Source organism: Bacillus rossius, chromosome 7 (genome assembly GCF_032445375.1).
Source record: "Bacillus rossius redtenbacheri isolate Brsri chromosome 7, Brsri_v3, whole genome shotgun sequence".
Taxonomy (NCBI): domain Eukaryota; kingdom Metazoa; phylum Arthropoda; class Insecta; order Phasmatodea; family Bacillidae; genus Bacillus; species Bacillus rossius.
In genome coordinates this window covers 62210082-62232383 of record NC_086335.1, presented here as the reverse complement: position 1 = coordinate 62232383, position 22302 = coordinate 62210082, and the positions used below count along the sequence as shown (strand labels likewise).

At 40.3% G+C, this 22302-nt stretch overlaps 1 protein-coding gene across 1 annotated transcript in view; it reads right to left on the bottom strand.

Moving 5' to 3' along the window:
- LOC134534184 (neuropeptide F receptor-like) overlaps positions 1-18341 on the bottom strand; it is a 358451-nt gene extending 340110 nt beyond the window's left edge. Inside the window, exon 1 of the mRNA XM_063372336.1 lies at positions 18058-18341. The gene's annotated coding sequence lies outside the window, so the exon portion shown is untranslated. The remainder of the gene's footprint in view (positions 1-18057) is intronic.
- Positions 18342-22302: the final 3961 nt, after the last annotated feature.

The window sequence follows — 22302 nt, the reverse complement described above, 5'->3', positions numbered from 1 at the left end:
CGGTTTCGATCTGGTGGTGCGATATTTTGTTCATCTTCCGGCTTTTGGGTATTTGGTTACCACTTGCGTTAATAAAACCGCCTAACAGTTAGTTTTGAAGCGATATGTATTTTAACAAACTCGTGTTATCTCGTCGATACAGTGTTATTTACCTTCAGAAACATTTTTCTCTCACTTAGACCCGCCATTCGGCATTAAAATCGTTCCCCGCTTGTAAAGAAAGTTATGTTGCTTTATTATGTAACTGTGTTAAGGGAATAGGCTATGTAACTAATGTCTACATTGCGTGATTGATATTTAATTTGGCTTGAATTTCCTGTTATTTACGAACCATTGTTTATTTAAAAATTCTTAAATTTAATTTCTATTTGCGTCCAGCTTTTTGGCCGCTTAATTATTTGGTTCTCTTGTACGTATTTTTTTTGTTCTTATTCCTGCCATACGAATAAGTGAAACATTGTTATAAAAACAAGAAAAAAATTGCTCGAATGCAATATATTTTGTACTATTATTTTCAAGATAGGATTTAAACATGTGAAAAATTAAAATGTTTACGATAGTTTATTTTACAGTAAAAAAAAATTTCAGATTAATTTTTTTCTAATTTAAAGGTGCCTTGAAAAGAAAAATCAAGTGAATTACGAACAATAAATTAAAACAGAGAGATTGGAATTTAAACACTCATTGCCAATAAAATATATTTTGCCAAAAATAAATGTGTTTCTTCTGCTCTCTAAAAATATAGATTTGAGCTGAAATTATCTTTGAGAGTGTTACAAAATTCTTATATTAGAGAAAATATTTTATTGAAATGACAGTTGGAATTAGGTTGGCACTATTTTATAAATATAACGGTCCCAGTGCGCTAACCACGAGGTACCGAAGTCTAGAATGTATGTTGACTATTAACATACTTCTGGAACATGAATTGAATTTTTTAAATCTTTATTCCAAGTATCAAAGATAACAGCGTTAAGTGTTGACGTTAATAAATAGCAGTTAATAATAATAATATGTAAAATAAAAAAATAAAATATTCGGGTGACAGTATATTTAAATGGTAGTGTTTCGTCTATAAAATTATTATTTCATCACTGTCTATATTTGACTCTTTTTCCGTGCAGGGAATGTCTCTAAACGTTATCATTATCATTTTTCGAAACATTTCAGGATTTTATGCCAATAACCATTACAGTTATGTAGCTACATATTCAGCAGTTGATCAGCTAAATTTGTTCGAGTGCCTTTTGGTTTAGTCCCTTGTCGTCTAGTGATTTTCGGTACATTTACATTTGTTCTAGTAACCTTTAGTCTAGTGTCCCTTGCCAGAGATGAGAAATATTCCCAACGAGATAAATTTTCAAGTTTTCGGTCTAGTGCCTTGCGAATGTAGTGCCTTGCCGTCTAGTGACTTTCGGTCAAGTGACTTTTGTTCTAGTAACTTTTAGTCTAGTGCCTTTCGGTATAGTATCCGTTGCCTGTGTTAAGAAATATTTCCAACGAGATAAATTTTCAAGTTTTCGGTCTAGTGCCTTGCCGTCTAGTGACTTTCGGTCGTGACCTTTGTTCTAGTGACTTTTAGTCTAGTGCCTTTCGGTATAGTGTCCGTTGCCTGTGTTAAGAAATATTTCCAACGAGATAAATTTTCAAGTTTTCGGTCTAGTGCCTTGCCGTCTAGTGACTTTCGGTCGTGACCTTTGTTCTAGTGACTTTTAGTCTAGTGCCTTTCGGTCTAGTGTCCGTTGCCTGAGTTAAGAAATATTTCCAACGCGATAAAATTTAAAGTTTTCGGTCTAGTGGCTCGTGGTCTAGTGACTTTCTCTGTCTAATGACTTTCGGTCTGGCGCCTTTCGGCTGAGAGTGATTTTCGGCCTGGTGCCGATAGGAGTCGGGTGAGCTGACGTGTAAGCAGAGCGAGTCACGGGGCTGACCGCAGCTGTGTCTTCATCGCGCTATTTCGCGCGGGCCCCGGGCCTGGCGGGGTGCGGGGGGGAAGCTATCACTCGCAGCAGCGCTTAGCGCGGGCGTCGCGCGCACCTGCCGCGCTCACACCGCCTTATCGGGGCGGCCCCGGCGGCCAGGTGGCTGCGTCCGCCCTCGTCTTTCATCCCGGCGTCCAGATAACACCTCCCTGACGTACCGCGCCCGCTATTGCGTCCCCTACCCTGCGCGTGACGGGGCCGGGGGCGGCTCCAGGGAGGCCGTGTTCTGTTTTCCGGAGAGACTGGCGGGCGAAGAAAGATGCAATCAAAAAAAAAATTATTTGTGTGTAAAGTCGGTTTACGGACGATAGTTTAACGTGACAACGTCATAACAAAACATTGATGAAATGATTGCATACTTTTATGAATAAAACTGAATAATTTTTATTGAATTATCACTATTTTGCATGTATACAAAGAAGGAGTGAAATGAAATCTAAAATTTAATTGATAAATTTACTTTTATTTGCACTCATTAATTCAAATATGTTTATTACTTTAACGAACAGATTATTTTAACAATAACTTTTATACATGTTTGCTAATTAACTTCTTCCAATCTGTGTTATTCTGTTAAGGATAGGACGATGATAGGAAAAGTAGGAAACGAATGGGAGTGTTTCAAGTTTAATGTGTGTAACGGGACACATCGTAACGTGACAATGTGCGTAACGGGACACTTTTTCGTGCGTGCAGCAGGCGTTCATCGATTTATTAGACGTTGTGACGTCAAAAAAAAAGTTTACGAGCGCGATTAAAGTAAAATTTCAAGGCAGAATTTCAATGCAACGTTTCTGTGAAACATTGTTTTGAAACGCGAAAAGGGGTCACTATGCTATATAAGTTTCTGGGCTCGTTTCCGTTCTCCTCTTTGTGCAATGATTCGTCCCCCGTCCAAAAAAAAAATCAGAGAGAGATAGATGAACTAAAGAATAAGACGGAGAATGTGCGCGTGCGCTTGATTCAGAAAATAGATGTAGGTATCCTGCACAGTCAGCTGTGAGTGACTTGAATTTTTTAATATTTGCTACCAGCCTGCTCGTGATTCTCCTTGTTCGACGAGCAGCGTAGAGAGCGCTGTTGAGACAGTCTCTGCATTTACCACACGATGAGCTGACGCGGTGAGCGGTGACACAGCTCCGGTGCTAAGCCTGGACAGCTAGGAGAGGTCGGGCAGGCCCCCACCGGACCACGGGTTCCCTGGGTGACTGAGGGGTCCCAGTGCGATGTGGGAGTCCGGGGTAGGCGTCAGCAGTAGCCTATTGTGGCACAGTCAACTGTCTGCTTATCCGAGTGAGGGGAAGCCTACAACTCACGTAGTTTCGGTCCCCTGCAAGGAATTTCCGAAGATTTACGAAGTTTTGCGTTTTTGGTACTAACGCCACTTCAGCCGCCAAATCAGAAGTTTCCAACGAAAACAAGCATGTTGTGACTGACCTAACCTAACCTAACCCTTCGATTTTTTTTTTTTTTTATTTCAATTTTTGAGAGAAATCCGAAGTTGCACGAGCGTGGTAGGGAACCGAAACTACGTGAGTTGTAGGCTTCCCTCCGAGTGAGCTAGGGTTACCGGGGGGGGGGTGGGGGGGGCGATGCTGGGATGGGTTGCCTCAGCATCTCGTCATAGCCGGAGCTCTAACGCCTTTCCCGACTGCGTAAACGGCGAATATCCTTTCCCACGCCTGAAGGCCTCCAGGGCGACGGGCTAGTAAATAAAAAGCATAGTCTATTCTATGTCCATTCTATGTCTACATTGTCCGTTCCGTCGGCGGCCCCTGCCCCGAGGAATGTACGACGCCAGCTTCACTCGTCCCGGTAGCTCCGAGAGCTGTTCGCCCCGCCGACCAGCACGGAGGGGTTATATGAGGCCCCTTCAAGCGCTGGGATGTTCAACGTGTTTGTTTCTCACGTTTAACGTCTCAGCTCTCGGTATACGGCACTCGGTAGGAGCTTTGAATATATATATATACTCTATAGAAGTCGCGAGTGGATAGGATTTACTCTACGTTTTTTCAGGAGCGTATGATGAGCAGCTTGGGGAACTTCACCGCTGCAGTGCGCTGTCGTAACGCCCTGTATCGTCTTAGTTGTTATTTACACGCTAGAGCGCAGCACTGTCGCCCGCTGTCATTCCCCCGCACCCCCACCACCCAACATTCACTGCAGCTCAAGGTCGTTCCAACGGGAGTTTGTGCGTCACAACAACTGTAGTGGATGAGAGGTGGGGTAGAGGGTGGGTGGAGGACAACGTATGTTTGAGGGAGGGTGGGGAAGGGGTGTTTGAAGAGTTTGACACCTGTCCGCTAGGGACCACCACAAGTCGATGCCCTAGAGATGGTGGCGATTGCGGCGGTGAATTTACCAACAACCTCAAACCGTATTAGAAATTTTAACCCTGGGCTGGCGACTTCCATACAGTATATATATTCAAAGGTAGGAGTTACTTCGTGAATGGAACCACGGTGCTGCCATCTGTGGCGTATGACGTGAACCAAAGGGAAACTTTACGGTGTTAATGGTCTAAATGATCTCGACCAAATGAGCAAGATTTTTAATAAAATTCCTTGTCAAAAATCAGCTCCAAAGCCGGGGTTTAGTATTTATTTTTTCGAGTCTTTTTTTTGCATTTATCGGAGACATTTTTTATTAAATAGTTTAAAATTTCGCTCTGCAAATATAATGATTCGATAGTCGACGTCCGTAGCTGCTCCGGCAACGAATTCTAGCGGCGGGTGCGGAAACTACGTGTGATTCGGGTCAAGAGATGTTAAGTAATTTGAAACACAATTTGCGTATTTATTAACCACGCTCGATATTATTTTAACGAATTCTGCATTAAATTTTGTGTCCCTTTTTCGTATTATAAGTGTATTTACAACATGAGAACACATATACCAAGCTTATATGTTACACTTCACTGGCGAGTAGTGAAATACTAGCTAGCTTTATATATATATATATATAGTTCATGGAAAACGTGCTCTTTTAAAACTGAACATTGTGATTACGACAAATCCACTATGGTTTTCTTTTTTTATGTTATTTTCCAAACTTTTTCTTCAAAATTAAAAGGCAATACTTAAAATAGATACTGACAATTCACATGTTATACCAATGTTAATACCAAATCTCTCCCGAAAAAAATTCAAGTATATGCTTTGTTAATGTACTGAGTACAAAAAAGATTTATACAACATGGCTCACAATGCAGTTCTCTTGAATAAAAAGAAGAATATTTTGACTAATTTACAGTCAGATATTTCGTTATTTTATCATTTATGTGAATCGATTATAATTACGAGCTTGTTTTTATGTGTCAATTATTTTTATTATTTTAGTTTCTCTGTCAAGTTTACCATTACGGGCATTACTTCATTATGTTTGTGTCGTGTGGTTGGTTTACCTCCGAAGATCATAGCGCATTTGACCTCGAACGAGTTATTTTTACGTCCCGGCAGCTATAAAGAACAGGAATGGGCTTCAGGACATCGTCTCCTGTTGACGCTCAACAAATAAACCCTGCGTGACACGAAGCTAAGTTGGCGTATCCACAGCGCCCAGGAGTGAAAACAAACCTGTAATAATCGCCGTCCTGAAATACTCATCGTTTTCACCCAGGTCTGCTGCGAAGATTAATCTTCAGTTTTAAAATTATTGTAGTCTTGAGTTAAATAGCATAAAACCCCTTTTTTTATAATGTTAAAAACTTATTATATGTACTTTCCGTAGCACACGTCAATAAACATAATTATTATTACTGTTCTGGAAGTTTCTTTCGTGATTTTTTTTAAATAAGTGATTTGTGTTTTATATAAATTGTTGCAGAGTCATGAGAAAATCCACCAAATCTTACGATTTTGAGGTCATCTTGACTGGAGGGTGTCGTCAAAAGCCGTGGGAAGTAACACTCCCGCCAACATATTCTTCAAGCCCCATTCCAATTGGTTTACCGGTTCCGGGTTATGTGATTGGTCGAATCAAGCGCCGACCTCCTGGGAGATCCGGGTTGGTTCGATTCACAGCTGGTTAGATTTGATTTTGAAAAGTTCAACGCAGAGAAAAGATATAGATTTGTATTTTCTCAGGCTGTAAAATTTAGGGTTAAATGTGTTAATTAATTTGTAAAAAAAGCATAAATCATAGCTGAAGAATTTACAAAAGATTTAGGTTAAATTTTACATCATGTTTATGAAATTCCGAACTCCATTCTATTAAAAACTTAAATTTAAAAAAAAACTGGAAACCTGGTGGAGTCGGGGATGTACGCATCGCCTACGGAGTGCGGTGTTATGCATTCCGCAACACTGCACTGTCCGGCTCATAGCCTAATGCCAAGAAAATCGGGGGCATTGCTGAACATAACCAAAAACGTTGTACCGAACAGACAGACAAGAAACCGAGTTAATAAAAACCTGGAAATAAAAATAACATTAATTGTATTAATCAATCCGAGCATTCTCCGCGCTTGAACATTTTTTTTAGGATCCGGTCCTGCTATCTTGATTTCGATATTCAATTGTTTCCAGAAATTACTCCAGGCAAATGCTTTGATGGTTTCTTACTATATACACCGTGGATAAGTCCTTCCATAAAGACATAAAAAAGGGAAGAGAAAAAAATCACTATTTTATTTCGTGCCAAAGTCGTATTATGAATTTAGAGGAGCATCGGTTTTAATTATTGATGGGTCAGATCCCGATTTTCGCAAATACTAATCTCGAATTTGCACCTCAGTGACTACCTCGAATGTAGACACACCTTGAATCTAGGTGTCTAGGGTAAAATATAAAATAATATACAATAAATGAAATATATAGACTATGCTGTTGAAACATTTTACCCTTTAAATGGTTGTTTTACAGATTTATTTTCCAGAATCAATACATATCATAAATTTATTTAAATAATTGGGGAAAGGTAACACGACAGGTATGAAAAAATTAATTGACTTAGTAAAGTTCAGAAGTTATTGTGTTGAATTTTTGAATTAACTTTATATTTATTTTCGAATACTAAGGATTTGATGGTATTTGAGCATTCGAGAAATTGGCTGTTTCAGCAACAGAAATTAAGGTGAAGTGATTTTTACAAATTTGGTTAAAAACATAGTTTTATAAATTTTTTTAAGTTTCGATTTTTTTTTAATTTCTTGGCAAAAGTAGTCTTATTGATACGTATGTGTATGATTAGTGATAGCTCCGCTTGATCTTTGATCGTTTTCATTGTACTAATTAATACAAATTAAGGTTTCAGAATAGTGTGGTAATCGTAGGTATAAACACGAGATGTAGCCCGCATGCCGTACATTGTCGACTAACAAGACCAGACGTCAATCTAAATAAATAAATGAAAACTTGAATGGATTGAATTATTTTTCCTTGTCTCTCTCCAATCTACCCAAAAAGTCACAACCCCCCCCCCCTCTCAATTCCCAACCCACCCCACCCTCCTTGCTGCGTGGTGATACTGGCACCATCCATCGTATGGAGGCGCGATGTCCAATAACCTCGCGCTCGTGTTAATCGCGCTCGAACAAGATGGACGAGCGACACGGTAAGCCTAAGATTCACTTACCCACGGTCAGTCACGAAAATAACCCAAGTTCGCCACTCGCTCGTGCAACTTTGCTGTACGAAGTACATATGTACACGAGTTAGAAGTTATACTTACTCGGAGTAATAAAAAAAAAGGAGGGGGGTTGTCTGTAAAGTCGGTTTACGGACGATAATTTTACGTGATAGCGTCATAAGAAAACATTGATGAAAAATTGCATACTTTTTAATTTTCAAGTATTATTTACAGTTTTTGCAAATTTAATTTAAATAATTTGTTTAAATATAATCACGAACAATTAGTTACAAAGCCCGCCTTAACCTGTTTGATATTATAGAAGATTTTCTCGCACGGTGGTTGGCCGGTTCTTGCACGCTCGGCTCAGGTGGAACGTGAAATTTTTTCGTGCGTGCAGCCGGCGTTATAACACTTTATCACGTCAAAAACTAACTTTAATTTTGCATGCAAATAATTAATAGAAATAAAACATTAATAGGACTAGAGTGATATAATAAATACTGACTGTGCCGAAACAAGAACACCGATTCTGTGTTGTTTTTTTTTAATACGTTTGTGTAACTATTTAATGATTCTGCCTGCTACATTATTGATACTGACCATAACAACAAACACTCTTAAGTCGTCATACTCTAGGCAGTCCAACAATAGTTACGAGGTGAATCTACGTGACTCCTCTAGGGCACAATGAAATACAATATAAATTAATCTTTTGGAATGTTGTTATGAACATGAACTACGCCCAAAAATTTTATTTTTGAATATAGTGAAGTTACTGATATTGTTTAAGTTTTAATAATGGTGCGATGCAGAGTTTGATGCATTCTGCGCCGTAGTGGCTATGTCCACTAGCCAATCAGGGCTGGCCATTTCAAAACTAAAGCTCTTAAGATTATTAATTGGCTAGTAAGTTCTGGAACTATTTCTAAAGTGGCGTCATGTTAGTGCGACGTGCCGTATATTTGTGTGGAAAATAGCTGTCAACTAGATAGTATTCATCTTACTATAGATGCATAGGCAATTATTAATGTGTTAGCTATCTAGACGCATAAGGGTAATCCTCAAACGTGTGATGTTTATGAGTAATTCCAATCGAAAAAACACAGTTATATCATTGCTCTTTTACAGCTACCAGGTTGACTTTGCTCAACTGGGGCCAAATTACTAATTTGAATTTAAAACACTTAAAACGCCATTACGTACTGCATTAGCAAATATCAACTGTTTACATACATTATAAAACATTATATTGATACAGTAACATATAAACTGACCACTAATTCGTAATTGACAGTCTACATGTCAGTGGTCCTAAGTGAAAGCTTTTCATACTCTGCTCTAAACTATCTAGTAGGTCTAAACTAATTCATTTACACAAAACACATAATGTGAAATTCAAGCTTGACTTTGAATATCGCATAGTTATAGAGACATTTGAATCCGGAGTTTCTCCACCCATAAACAGTTGATTAACGAGATCTAGCTGACACCGAGGACTAAACGATTTTCAATAAACAGTTGATATTTATGTCTATAGTTTGAATTACCTGAGCTGGCCCAAACTTTATATTATTCACTGCAAACAGTGATTTGCAGTACTTATCTTTCTCTGTTTTTTATGTGATATATATATATTATATATATAAAAAAGTCCTTTGAAACCGTATCATCTCAAGTTGTTCCATCTTCAAATCGTCTTTTCTTGCAATTCCGTTTGCATAAACTCGCTATATGCCTCGATATTGTAAATTTTTGCACTCTTTTTCGGAAAATCTCCTCACAGTTGTTATATCATATTATTTTAATATTTTTAAACTTTATTTAAGTTGTATACTATTTTTTGCATTAAATTATTATTTTTTATTCAAACTGGTTAGTGCATGTGTCCAATATCTGCTCTCAGAGTAGAAGATTCTCCCAGAAAGAACGTTTGAGAAACTTGCCCGATCTGTAAATGTACACAAACTGTTTATAATTCCGAATGCGTAAACTTTTACTATATATATATATATATATAAACATACATTCATGCACAACCCAAATATTCTAAACCCGATTTATATTTCATAACATTTCATAATCTATCCAATATTAGTTATACTCACTTTTCAAACTGGCATCCCAATTCATAAGACGTATTCGCGTCAAAAAATAAATTCGTAATTTAACATTTAAATAACAGACTTTACCTAACCAAACATTTACTTTCAGAGCAACAACAAGAAGCGTGTGTGGCAAGAAGGGAAACTTCACATTTAAAATTATTCACCAATTGGACGACATTACTGAAACATAAAGATACACCAGGGGGATTCAGACCGGAGGATGGCGAGTGCGACAAACACGGCGACGTAGAAAGCATGCACGGAGTGTTACAGTTGTCCGAGCTCTCTACTACAGCCGTCATTCCTTCTCCTCCTCCTTCTCCCCTTTACAAACATCGAGCACCCCACTCCCGAGTGTCGCCATTCTCGCTAGGCTCGGAAGAGTCGTAGCTACCTTGCCCGACTTGTTCCACGTCGGGAAATAACACGAAGATGCGTGTGCGCGACAGTCTGACCCGGGGTCGATGAATAGTCAGTTTCCCCTGCGACGCCCTGTCAGGGGTGGAGGGGGAAGGGGAAGGGGGAAGTGGGCGTTGAGCGATCTCCGCGCGCCGGGACGCCTTGTTGACGCGCGTCGCAACGACGTCGCGGCGACGATCCCATTATCCCGAGGCTGCAGGCGATCCATCAGGGGGGCTTCGCTCGACAGACTGCTGACGCAGGGGGACTACGAGGCAGCAGTAATCAAAACACGTGTGCACAGCCACAGCGCTAGTTCCAGAATACACTGGGCATGCCTGACCCAGCAGAACATGTTCACAGGGGAACACTGGCATCACCCGTCCATGTGTTCGGGTGTTCCAGTTGCGACACACGTCTTTTTTTTTTTTTTTTGACGTGACAACGTCTTATAAACCGACGAACTCCGGGCTGCACGCACGGAAAAATTGTCACGTTCTGTCTGAGCCGAGCGTGCAAGAAACCGGCCGACCACCGTGCGAGAATATCTTCTATAATATCAAAACAGGTTAAGGCGGGCTTTTTTTTTTAACTGATTGTTCGTGATTATATTTAAACGAATTATTTAGTTTAAATTTGCAAAAACTGTAAATGATATTTGGAAATTAAAAAGTTTAGTTTTTCATCAATGTTTTCTTATGACGTTATCACGTAAAAATTATCGTCCGTAAACCGACTTTACAGACAACTCTCTCTCTCTCTCTCTCTCTCTCTCTCTCTCTCTCTCTCTCTCTCTCCAACCGTTTTTTTTTTTTTTTTTTTTTAAGTGAACGAGTGTTTCAGCACTCGCCAGTGATGTGTAAGCATCCAAACTCGGTAACGAGCAAATTTATGTGTTCTCGTGTTGCAAATAAACTTATAATAGGAAAATAGGACATCAAATTTAACGTACAATTCTTTAAAATTATTAATGCCGAGCGTGATAAGTTTAAAAAAAGTGTATTCATTTTAGGGAAATTCGATAAAAAAAATTCCCTTTTTCTTAAAATGAACTATAATTCTGTTTAGCAAGATGGTACTGTTGATTTCTCCGCGCTAGCCGAATAACAGCAGTACCGAATGCGTCGCTTGTGAATGCCTCAGCGTAAATGCCGCTCCCCTAAGACCGGAATAATTATAATTGCCTGTGTTTTCGAGGTCATAATTTAGGCGCGTTGTGTGTGAAATGTTAGTATGCACCAGAAATGCAGCGAGTTAAGCGCGCATGCATTGCGTAAAGTTTGTGAACCCACGTGTGGCTACATGCACCCGTGCATGTGTGGCGAATATCGGGGGATGTACTCAGTATATTCGTGTGTCAGAGTAAACTTTATGTTAATGAAACTATCCTGGAATACACTTTGAAAGCTTGACTAGTCATAGCAAAATATAATAACAACTTTAATAAACTTAGGCTTTTAAAAAAACTTTAAAAAAACGCTTTAATCATTGAATGAACTAAAAATTAAAAAAAGTTAAATATCAATTTAATATTTTTGTCCAACAGTTAAATAATGCACCACAACTCTGTATAACTAAAAGCGTGGGGTGCACTCTACTTTCAATTTCGTAATGACTATACTGTGGCGTTTCCGCCACGTTATTTGCCCTAATTATGTTTTTAAGGCGATCATTTTTTGTTTTGGTTGTTTGGATACACAATAGTTTAAAGTGATTTTATATATACATGCATATTAAATATTTCAAGGTAAGTTGTTTATTACCGTTTTTATTCCTGGTTGGCCGATAGGCTCTGGCCGAAGGCCACCGCTTCCAGAAAGTTCTAGCTGTCTCTAGAATTTGAGTCAAGTGTAAGCTTGTAATTTTCAAGAATGTTGGCAATAATTTTTATTTATTAAGTTTTTAAGTAAATTTTATATTTGTAATTTTGTGCTACGTGTATATTAGGGTTTAAAATGTTTTAACTGTTACGATAAATCAATCGGGCTCAGAACTTTGAGTTCGCCGATGGCCGTTGGAGGGCGTGACGTCAGTGGTGGTTGACCGCGGAGGTACAGACGCTGATGGCTGGACGGACGCGGCGTATTATCGGACGTGTTTCGGCCACCGGGTTTACAATAATTGTTGCATACAATGAAATACTTTTACGTGACGTTACGTCTACACGCGGTGTGCTGCGTGATCAAAAATTCCGTGAACGACCAAGTGAGAGAAGAGTGCTACTCCGTGCTAGTTAAACTATTGCGCGTATTTCTGCGCGCAGATGTTTCGCATCTGGAAACAGCCTTACGACCGAGCAGTAAGATGCAGCTATGTAGGCGAGGTGCTCAGGTTAGAGGCAGACCAAGTGAGTGGTCACGGACTTGTATGTTTTTGAATGGTTGTTTTTGGATTCCGGGGTCGGTAGCGCGGTGATAAAATAAACAGATTGAACAAGTAGCGGTGCGCTGATGTGTGTTTTGAGTACGTCAAGAAACAACTCGCAGTCGAAGCCCTGGTAGACATATGTAATGTAAAGATTGGAAGACTCAGCACGAGTGTATTGCGGGCATTGGTAACGCGGTGATAAAAAGTGGCGGAGTTAGTGACATCACTGACCCTTTTGAACTGGTTAGCAGTGGGCTTAACGAACTTAGACTTTTCCCGGCACAGAACTGTTATCAGGATTTTTAAAGAGAAAGTAATGTTTGTAATTTTTATTAGCATTGTACGTTAGCAGCAAGACGTCCTGCAGTTTTAAAATAGGGAGCTCCCAAAATTTTAAGATTTTTTCTTAGTATTGTTTTTATATGCATATTAATAAATATTGTATTTATTGTGATACTATTTTAATACTAAATGGAAGCGTGGCCAAGTTGTAATAGAATTTACGTGAATGTAGCAGGTTTTAATCTTTATGCTACGAGCATTTGTAATCATAGCCATTATTTACATTTTTTAGATATTTTCTATAATTTTTATTAATTTTTACATTTTTTATTTAGGAAAACTGGCTCATGGTTTGTTATTTCTGCATTTGAAAATATTTTTTTTTAATGAATTTTAAGTTTGTAAAAAAAGATAAGAAATCAGTCTAAAAATATAATGCAAAATAAAAGTCATTAATCTTTTCACAATAGTGTCTTCTGAATTATCAAACTCGTAGAAAATTGCGGTCTTTAAGTGTTTTTGCATATTAACTTGTTGTATTTTGATTAAAAAAATTACTAACTCAATATTTATGTACTTTTTTAATTATGTTAATGTGGTGTTCAGACAGTTCTTAGTCACTTTTATCTAACATTTATTTTTAAAAAATTAATTTGTGTAAACAGTGAATGAACTGTATTACTTCAGAGTAAAAAAAAAGTTGGTTTTAATTCGGATTTTTTTTGGGTGCAACCACGTGGCAGTGTCTTCGCAAAGAGAATATGAAGATCGGAGTGATGACATGTATCTTCAGCACACAGGGATGTCAGCATCCGTCAGCGACGTGCCGACAGGCGTCGGACAACGTGTCGAGGGCGATGTACAACACCCGGGGATACATACGTCAAGTTCACTGGGGGTCAGGGAGAGAGGGTGTGTGTGTGTGTGTGCGTGGGGGAAGAGAGGGGAGTGGTGTCGCGGTGTTGCAACAGACCATAAACAACCCTCTGGCGACGAGATCCCTCTCGTGTTCCCCAGCAGTTGCGGCAGTCCGCTCGCAAGCCCCTCGCGGGTGAGGAAGGGGGGGGGGGGGTGAACACTACCACTACGGGTCGTTACCAGAACCCCCGAAATACCATAACGCCGAATGTCAAAATTGACCACAACGCCGACAGCTAGAAAACTGCTGTGTACCACAACGCCGAAATAAAAACTGAATGAATTTGTGTGTGTTTCTTAAATGTACAGTAACGCCGAAATACCACAATCAAACCTAACTTGACCTAACCTAGCGTACTATAACCTAACCTAACTTAACCTAGCCTATCTTAGCCTAGCCTAACCTAACCTAGCCTAGCCTAACCTAACCTAGCCTAACCTAACCTAGTCTAACCTAACCTAGTCTAACCTAACCTAGTCTAACCTAACCTAGTCTAACCTAACCTAGTCTAACCTAACCTTTGTGGCAGTCCTACAATGACATTTTTCGGCGTTGTGGTACACAGCAGTTTTCTAGCTGTTGGCGTTGTGGTCAATTTGGCATTTCGGCGTTGTAGTATTTCGGCGTTGTGGTGCGTCCCCCACCACTACAATGCCCTGCGACATCTGCTGGAAACAACTGCTCCCTGATGATGGCGACTGCAACGTCGACCGAAACGTTGGTGAATTATTCGCCAAGGTCGCGCGGCTACAACCCTTGAAGCCAAGCTATTTCAGACAATTGGCCGTGAAAGCCTGCGAACATTAAATTCAACATAACTTATTTTATTGCCAATATGGATAACTCTCAAAAAATTTAATTTTTTTTTGCAAAGTGAATAAATAAATCGAGTGGGATTGAGCAGTACGGTAAGCATTATCAAATCATAAGCCTTCAGATGATATTATATTTATCGTATGCTGAGTACGACAGCGACCGAGCTAAGCACTTTACTCCTTGAAATTCGTTGAACTGAAAGATATATATATATATATATATATATATATATATATGCGTGGTGTTCCAGAACTCGACGTAAAGCCGAAAACAGGTGATATGCCAGTAAATTACTGTTTAGGATTTAAAAAAAAATATTGTCAAAGTTTTTTTAGTTTTTAACCCCCACCCTACACCATGTTATTAGATACTGTAACTACAAATATTTTTTACGCAATGTGTAACGGTTTAATCGACGTAAGCCATTAAAGCTGTAAATCTTGTCTTCTCTCCCAGGTTTTAGTTATAAATATTGCTACATCTTAGGAAGCCATTAATCCTTTAAAATGCGATGACCCAGGAGTTGAAGTTTTCCGGTAGAATTCAGACTCATTCTGTACAGACAAAACCGACTGAGCACATACGATGTCGTTTATTTTTCCTTAGATTGTAGAAATTTACTTTCAAAACGTTGAATACTTATTTTTAATTAAAGTGGTGGCAAAAAATCCAGAATGAAATCAAGGGACATTTTAAAAACTACGTCCACGATCCACCAGCCGGTATGAGACGTATAAAACTCAATTTAGGTACCTGTCCGTTTTCTCTCTCTCTCTCTCTCTCTCTCTCGGGAGTCTAGTGAAGCACGTTCCTTTGACACCAGAGAGGATTATTTTCCTCTAGTGAGCTCCCGTCGGATGCTAGCGTGCCCGTCGGAAGCTAGCACGCCCGTCGGATGCTTGCGCGCCCCAACTCCTGGCGTCTGGTCGTAACCAAGTCCTTCTTCCGCGCTGAGAGGTCGCGCATCTCAACTCCATCCTAGCCTCGTCTGTTACGGGGCTTGCCTTCCATTTCCAGTCAAGATTTTATACTTACAGTAATTACAGATTAACTTGTAGACTTTTTCAATCGTTTAACTTTCACGAAATAAAAAATATATATTCAGCTCATACTTTTTGCATAACTGGCTGCCAAAATTACATTTTTTAACATTTTTTTTTTGGGGTTGTACAAATAAGGAGATTTTAATTTATTGCAGAACTGAAACTTTTTTTTTGTTTAACTGCAATGCCACTGGCTACTTCATGAAATGGTTTGGATTTATTTTCAGAAAATATTAATTAATTTTACCTGCGGCATTTCAAAATTCTCAAAATTGTTACGATTTCGACAGCCAAGAAACATGAAATGAGTGTTGGTGATAGAAATGCAGACCATGTCATGAAGTAGCCAATGGCATTTCAGTTAAACCTAAAATAGTTTAAGTTCTGCAATAAATTAAATTCTCCTTATTTGTACAACCCAAAAAAAAATGTTAAAAATGTAACTTTGGCATTTAATTATGCAAAAAAAAAAAGGTATGTGCTGTTGTATATATTTTTCATTTCGTGAAAGTTAAACAATTGAAAAAGTCTAAAATTTGATCAGTGATTAATATAAATATAAAATCATGACCTGACATGGAAGGCACCCCCTTAAGGCCCGTGTGCACCCGCCACTCTTGGCTAGTGCGTTCTCCCACCGTGTTGGCGATCCCTGCAGGTGTCCAGCTACTCGGGTGCGGCGTGTTAAGGCTCGTTCCCACGCGTCATGTTAATATCTTCTTTTTTTTTTGACGTGACAACGTCTAATAAATCGATGAACGCCGGCTGCACGCACGAAAAAGTCTCCCGTTACACACATTGTCCCGTTACGCTGTGTCCCTTTCCGCTCATTGTACGCTTGCGCCGCATATATCTCTCTTCCACTCGATTATAACAACCATCGATTTGACTTTTTCGAGGCACATTAAACTTGAGACACTCCCATTCGTTTCCTACTTTTCCTATCATCGTCCTATCCTTAACAGAATAACACAGATTCGAAGAAGTTAAATAACAAACATGTATAAAAGTTATAGTTAAAATAATCTCTTCGTTAAAGTAATAATCATATTTGAATTAATGAGTGCAAATAAAAGTAAATTTATCAATTAAATTGTAGATTTCATTTCACTCCTTCTTTGTATCCATACGAAATAGTGATAATTCAATAAAAATTATTCAATTGTATTCATAAAAGTATGCAATAATTTCATCAATGTTTTTGTTATGACGTTGTCACGTTAAACTATCATCCATAAACCGACTTTAAGGAAAACCAATTTTTTTCGTTGTATCTATCATTTTTCATTTCTAATCATAGCTTGGCACTGCGAACTAAGCATGAGACAGCTATAGCAGCACTCCGACCCAGAATCCACCACCAGCATTGCGGTTCAGAACGGGGGAAATCCCGGTCCCGAAAGTATCGAGAATTCCCGATACTTTTGATATTGTAAAAAGAACCAGGAATTTAAAATATGTTCCTGATTCTTTCGGTACTCGACATCGACAGCATAAAATTAAGTTTTCACTGCGCGCTAAGGTTACTTTCCTTCGTTATTCTTCCCTGGCGAGGCTATCGATGTCCGGACTGCTGTGTGTATGCCTGTGGTTGTTACGCGAGTATTTTTTAAATAACCACATTTTCTTCTTTTAAGTTTCTTATGAAAAGAAAAAAAAATGTTATTTCAAGTAAATAATTCTGAGATTTTGCATGCGTTAGAACGATGATAAGTTGTAAATGTTTTTTTTTTTTTTTTCAAAGTTAATGTGATTTGTTCATGTAAGTATGTACATTTTGCAATAAAAAAAATTGTAACGCAAATGTTTTGGTCACACTTAATTAATCGTTCGAAACCAACTATTACTACTTCAATCACCGACTGCTGCACCGTTAATATAAAAAAAGCTACCGAATGCCGAAAGTACCGAGAATTCTCGGTTCTGTTGAAAACTAGTACCGGAATTCGCGGTTGTGAAAATCGGTTGGGGTTCCGGGCAGTGGCAAATCCAAGGGGGGGGGGGGGGGTGGGCACCAGGAGCAAGTACCCCCCCCCCTTTCCGAAAAACCAGTTGTCTGCTACATATATATTGCCGACAAAAATGATTTGTTTCTGAAACCAATAACATATTTTAATATGATTAATGAATTTCTTGTAGAATAATGAAACCTGGTGGTTTGGATGTCATGTGTAGTGTGAGTAGATTAAATACAAATTTAGTAATTTTAAGACATTTTTTTCTCTGGCTACTCTGAAATCCTAGAGTGCCCCCCTCTGGATCCGCCGCTGGTTCCGGGTACCCTAACCAGCACGTCGCGACGGCCGGTACTTCCCTGGCAGAACAAGCGGTACGAAAGGCAGTGCCGGCGCGTCCATATATGTCCATATACATGGTTTTGATGAGGTGCAACAGATTTACTCTGGTCTAAGAAAAAAACTCATACAGTTTACTGATTTCATGTTCGCATCCTTCATAGATTTTGAATGTTAGCCCGAGTTTCCATGCAGTTTTAAAACAGATATGTCAGGTTTCATTTCAACATTACAAATTTTACATTTTGCTTTAAAACAGTCTCCCATGACTGGACTCACCCACAGTTTCATGTCATCCAATTTTTCCCATTCGCGACGATATTTCTGAACACTTTTTTTATCACTTTTGAGAGCACATTTTTTCTTAATAGGAGAATGTACTACAAGATAATCACTATCTTCTCCGCACGAACTCATTATGTTAGCACACACTACCTCTAATCTAAAAACAACACTAAAAAGGCAGCTAGCAATCAGGGCCGGCGCGTCCATACAGGCGAACTAGGCAACCGCCCAGGGCGCCAAGTAGCTGAGGGCGGCGCAGCACGACACATAACAGCTGATATAATATGTTTAACGATCATTGAAACTAGATTAAAATGGATTTTTGTAACAGTTTGGAATGTTTATATTGATATAAGTAATTATTTAAAGTCCGCGGTGACCTGTTTATGATTTGTAATAAGTAAAGAAGTAAAAAAAAAACAGAAGCCTGCTTACATTTGATTGTTGACAAAATCTTAGGCTTACGTGATGTATTTTGAGGCAAGGAAAATTTTTTTTGGGGTGTCCGTCCCGGAGGGGAGGGGGAGGATTATGGTTTTTCGCCTAGGGCGCCAATTGACCTTGCACCGGCCCTGCTAACCAGCACGTCGCGACGGCCGGTACTTCCCTGGCAGCACGAGAGGCGCGCCAGGGAGACATGGTGACGCAGAGCCCACACAGTTATCTACATGCTCGCCATCGCGGGGGGTGACGGGGAAGATAGTGACGTCATGCGTGACCTCGAGCACGAAAAGGCCTCCGAGGTCGAGCCGCCGTGACGGACTTGTTTGTTGCGCGCCGCGCGATAAGAGAAGTCACCGGCGCCCCGACCTTGCGGCCGTTTCGAGCTCTCGAGTTTTATCTTTCCACTTGATGTCCCAACCGTCGTTGCCAGGTTAGCGTCGTGGAGGTAGAACTTCTTACCTCCGTGGTCAGAGTCATGGAGGCAGTCCTTCTTACCTCCGTGGTTAAAGTCATAGAGGTAGAACTTAATTTCGTAATTAGAGTCATGGAGGTAGAACTTCTTACCTCCGTGGTAAAAGTCATGGAGGTAGAACTTCTTACCTCCGTGGTTAAAGGCATGGAGGTAGAACTTACCTCCGTGTTAAAAGTCATGGAGGTAGAAATTCTTACCTCCATGACCCTGACCATGGAGGTAAGAAGTTAGGGAGTCGGTAAGTGCTATATTTGCTACGTTTATAATTGAATCAAAATGTGAATGACTACCCACCCACATTTATCATTTGGATACAAAACATTTTTTATTTATATAAAAACACATCACAAGACATTTTAAATATTATTTTCTGGTAAATTATACCCGGTTTAGCTTTCAAAAATCCAACTCTGTTGAAAACGAAAGAGGCAATGAAATCTTTGAAAGGTTAGCTTCACCCCCCCCCCCCCCTCCCCCGAATGCGAAATCATGAAAAGCCTTGATTTAAATCGAAAGTTATTGAGAGCACTTTAAACTGCATGCGGGTTAAAAATTAATTGTTCCTTTTTCCCATTGATTTGCATGATTCGTCACAGGAAACTACAGGAAATTAAACGGGACCGCCGTCGGACCCAGGAGACAAACACCCCTTCCCCTTCCTAAATTAAAATTCTGCGTGCGCCTCTGGTAGTGTGTGTGAGGTCCAGTACTCCGGGAATGTTCAAGACGACGGAAGTGTCTGATGGATTTTTTTTCCTAACCTAACTAAAAATTAAGTGTGTTGGGGGAGTGTTCCGGGTTAGTGAGGGAGACTAAGTGCGTCTCAGGCCGAAGCCCATACGCTCTAATCGTGCAGGGTGTTAGCCATGCGGGAGGGGTAGCATGCATAATGTGCTAGGAGGGGGATTGGCCAGCCATGGCAGCGATTGGCGCCATGACTAACTCCCATCACTGACCATACTAGACTAAAACTATATAAGTTGAGCCTAGGTAAAACCTGCATAGACACAGGGAAAACCCTGGGCTCTGACATGCGGATGCAAAAATTTCATGCATCAAAATCAAGCAGGAAGCTTACGGGAGACAGAAGGATGGATCTGGAAGAAGAGTTGGACAGAGTAGAAAAGCAGGTGGTTGGGGGCTTGGACATTGCTATCCGCATTGGTTGGGATGGCCCTGGTTGTTTCGGGGGCGACTTTAGTCGTTTCCCGCCGGGCTGCCAGCCAGCCGTCTGATGGAACAAGCTAGCGGAGTTGTCCTTGACACTGTGGAGATTGTTCCAGTGCTGAGTGCCTTGCTTGAAGGAGCGACCCCTCTCTCTCTGGCTTGGCAATGGAGTGTCGAGTTTGTTTATCATCCCCCCCCCCTTCTCCTTTTCCTACCGCCAAGAAACATCTTGTTACAAACTCATACCTGACTACGTTGAGTAGGTTAGTTTCACTATCATAAAGTTTCATTTTACCCGTCAATACTTATTTATGAAAATGACTATATATGGATTTATGTCAAGGGCGTCGCCAGGGGGTTGGGGGCAGTTGCCCCCCCTCCTAAAGCCCTAGAGATTCAAAAAAGTGTAGCCAAATGCAAAAAAAATACATACTTTTCCAACAACTTGCCCCCCCCCCCCCCCCTAGGCCATCGGCTGGCGACGCCCTTGGTTTATGTTCAACACACGTGAGACCGCCATTTTCCTGTGAAAATTTCGTTGCGTGGTGTGCGCGCATCGTGAAAAAAAATTCACTCTCGTAAAAAAAAAATTTTCTCCCCATACCCCGCCTGAAGAAGTCAGCTTCGTTGGTTTAGCCTCGAGGTCGTGGGGGTGACTGCGCGCATAATCCGAGCATTCCTCGTAGTTCCAGGGCGCGCCCGAGAGAGCGCGCGGCCGTCTGTCTCTCTTGGCGGGCCCCTGCATCTGCCAGCATCTCCCGGGAGGAGGGGCTATCTCTCCCTCTCCCTTCCACTTCCCCTGCTTCACCCTCCCTCTTTCCCCAACCACCCGGGCCCGCTTAGCGGGGTAGCGGCCTGAATCACTTCGCCCTGTGTAATCCCGTGTTTCTGCTCGTGAAGTCAAGGAAATTTATAACACAAACATTTCAAATTGTTTATAAAATGCTTTTTTCCTACTAAATAAGTTTTTATTGATGTTTTTTATGACTGAAAGCATTAAATAATGTGGTTTACCGATTTCGAATAACTTTTCGTTAGTAGCCTTCGTCTTGAAACTATTTTTAGTGTATCACTAGCTAATGGCCGGCGTGCGTTTCCATGTCTCAATCTTTTTTTTTCTTTTTTGAAATTTGTTTGAAATAGGTACACTTATACAAAGCATCTCCCTATCTGCCTTTCTAATTCTCTATCTCTCTATACATCTCTCTATATACATATCTCTCTAAACATGTCACTCTATAGCAATGTAAACATTAAAAAAAATTGTTTTTACCTATATGTATTTTTATCTGTCTTTTTTTTTAACCTGTCACAGGTGTGACATAGGTATTAAAAAAAACACGCGTGTATTCGAATGCAGCGCTGTGTCGAAATTTGAAAGCAATCGGTGAAGAACTTTCGGATATTTAAAATTTTGAACGAGCGGAAATGTACATTTTTACTTTTATAGATTCATAAATGAATAACAACAAAAAAAAATAGGTCTTCTCGAAAACCCTGAAAAAATAAGGTTGCTGTGGTTTAGGGAAAACGTGTTGTCATGACGCTCGTAGAAAGCTCGCTATGCATCTGCATTCACTCGACGCCCCTATCTCCGGAAGTTATGGCGGGGGAGGTGGGGCGGGTGACGTAACTTCCTTCCGGAAGCCGGAACCCGCGTGGGACCGCCATTAACGAGGCCCGGCGGGAATAGCTAATGCTTCCCCGGGGCTGCTCTATTTGCCTAATGGCCGCGGCTTATCCCCCGCAGAGCCGGCCAAGGCCGAGAAGATGTTTCCACGAGTGAGGATTCAATAAACCAGCCCCGTTAGAAGTGTCTTGAGACTTGCGCCTGGCACGATTTCTCACCACTCGAACTCGGGTCGTTTACCACAACGCCGAAATACCATAACGCCGAATGTCAAAATTGACCACAACGCCGACAGCTAGAAAACTGCTGTGTACCACAACGCCGAAATAACAACTGAATGAATTTGTGTGTGTTTCTTGGATGTACCTTAACGCCGAAATACCACAATCAAACCTAACCTTACCTAACCTAGCGTAATATAACCTAACCTAACTTAACCTAGCCTATCCTAGCCGAGCCTAACCTAACCTAACCTAGTCTAACCTAACCTTCATAATATTACTTGTCGGAAATCAGGTCCAAAGCA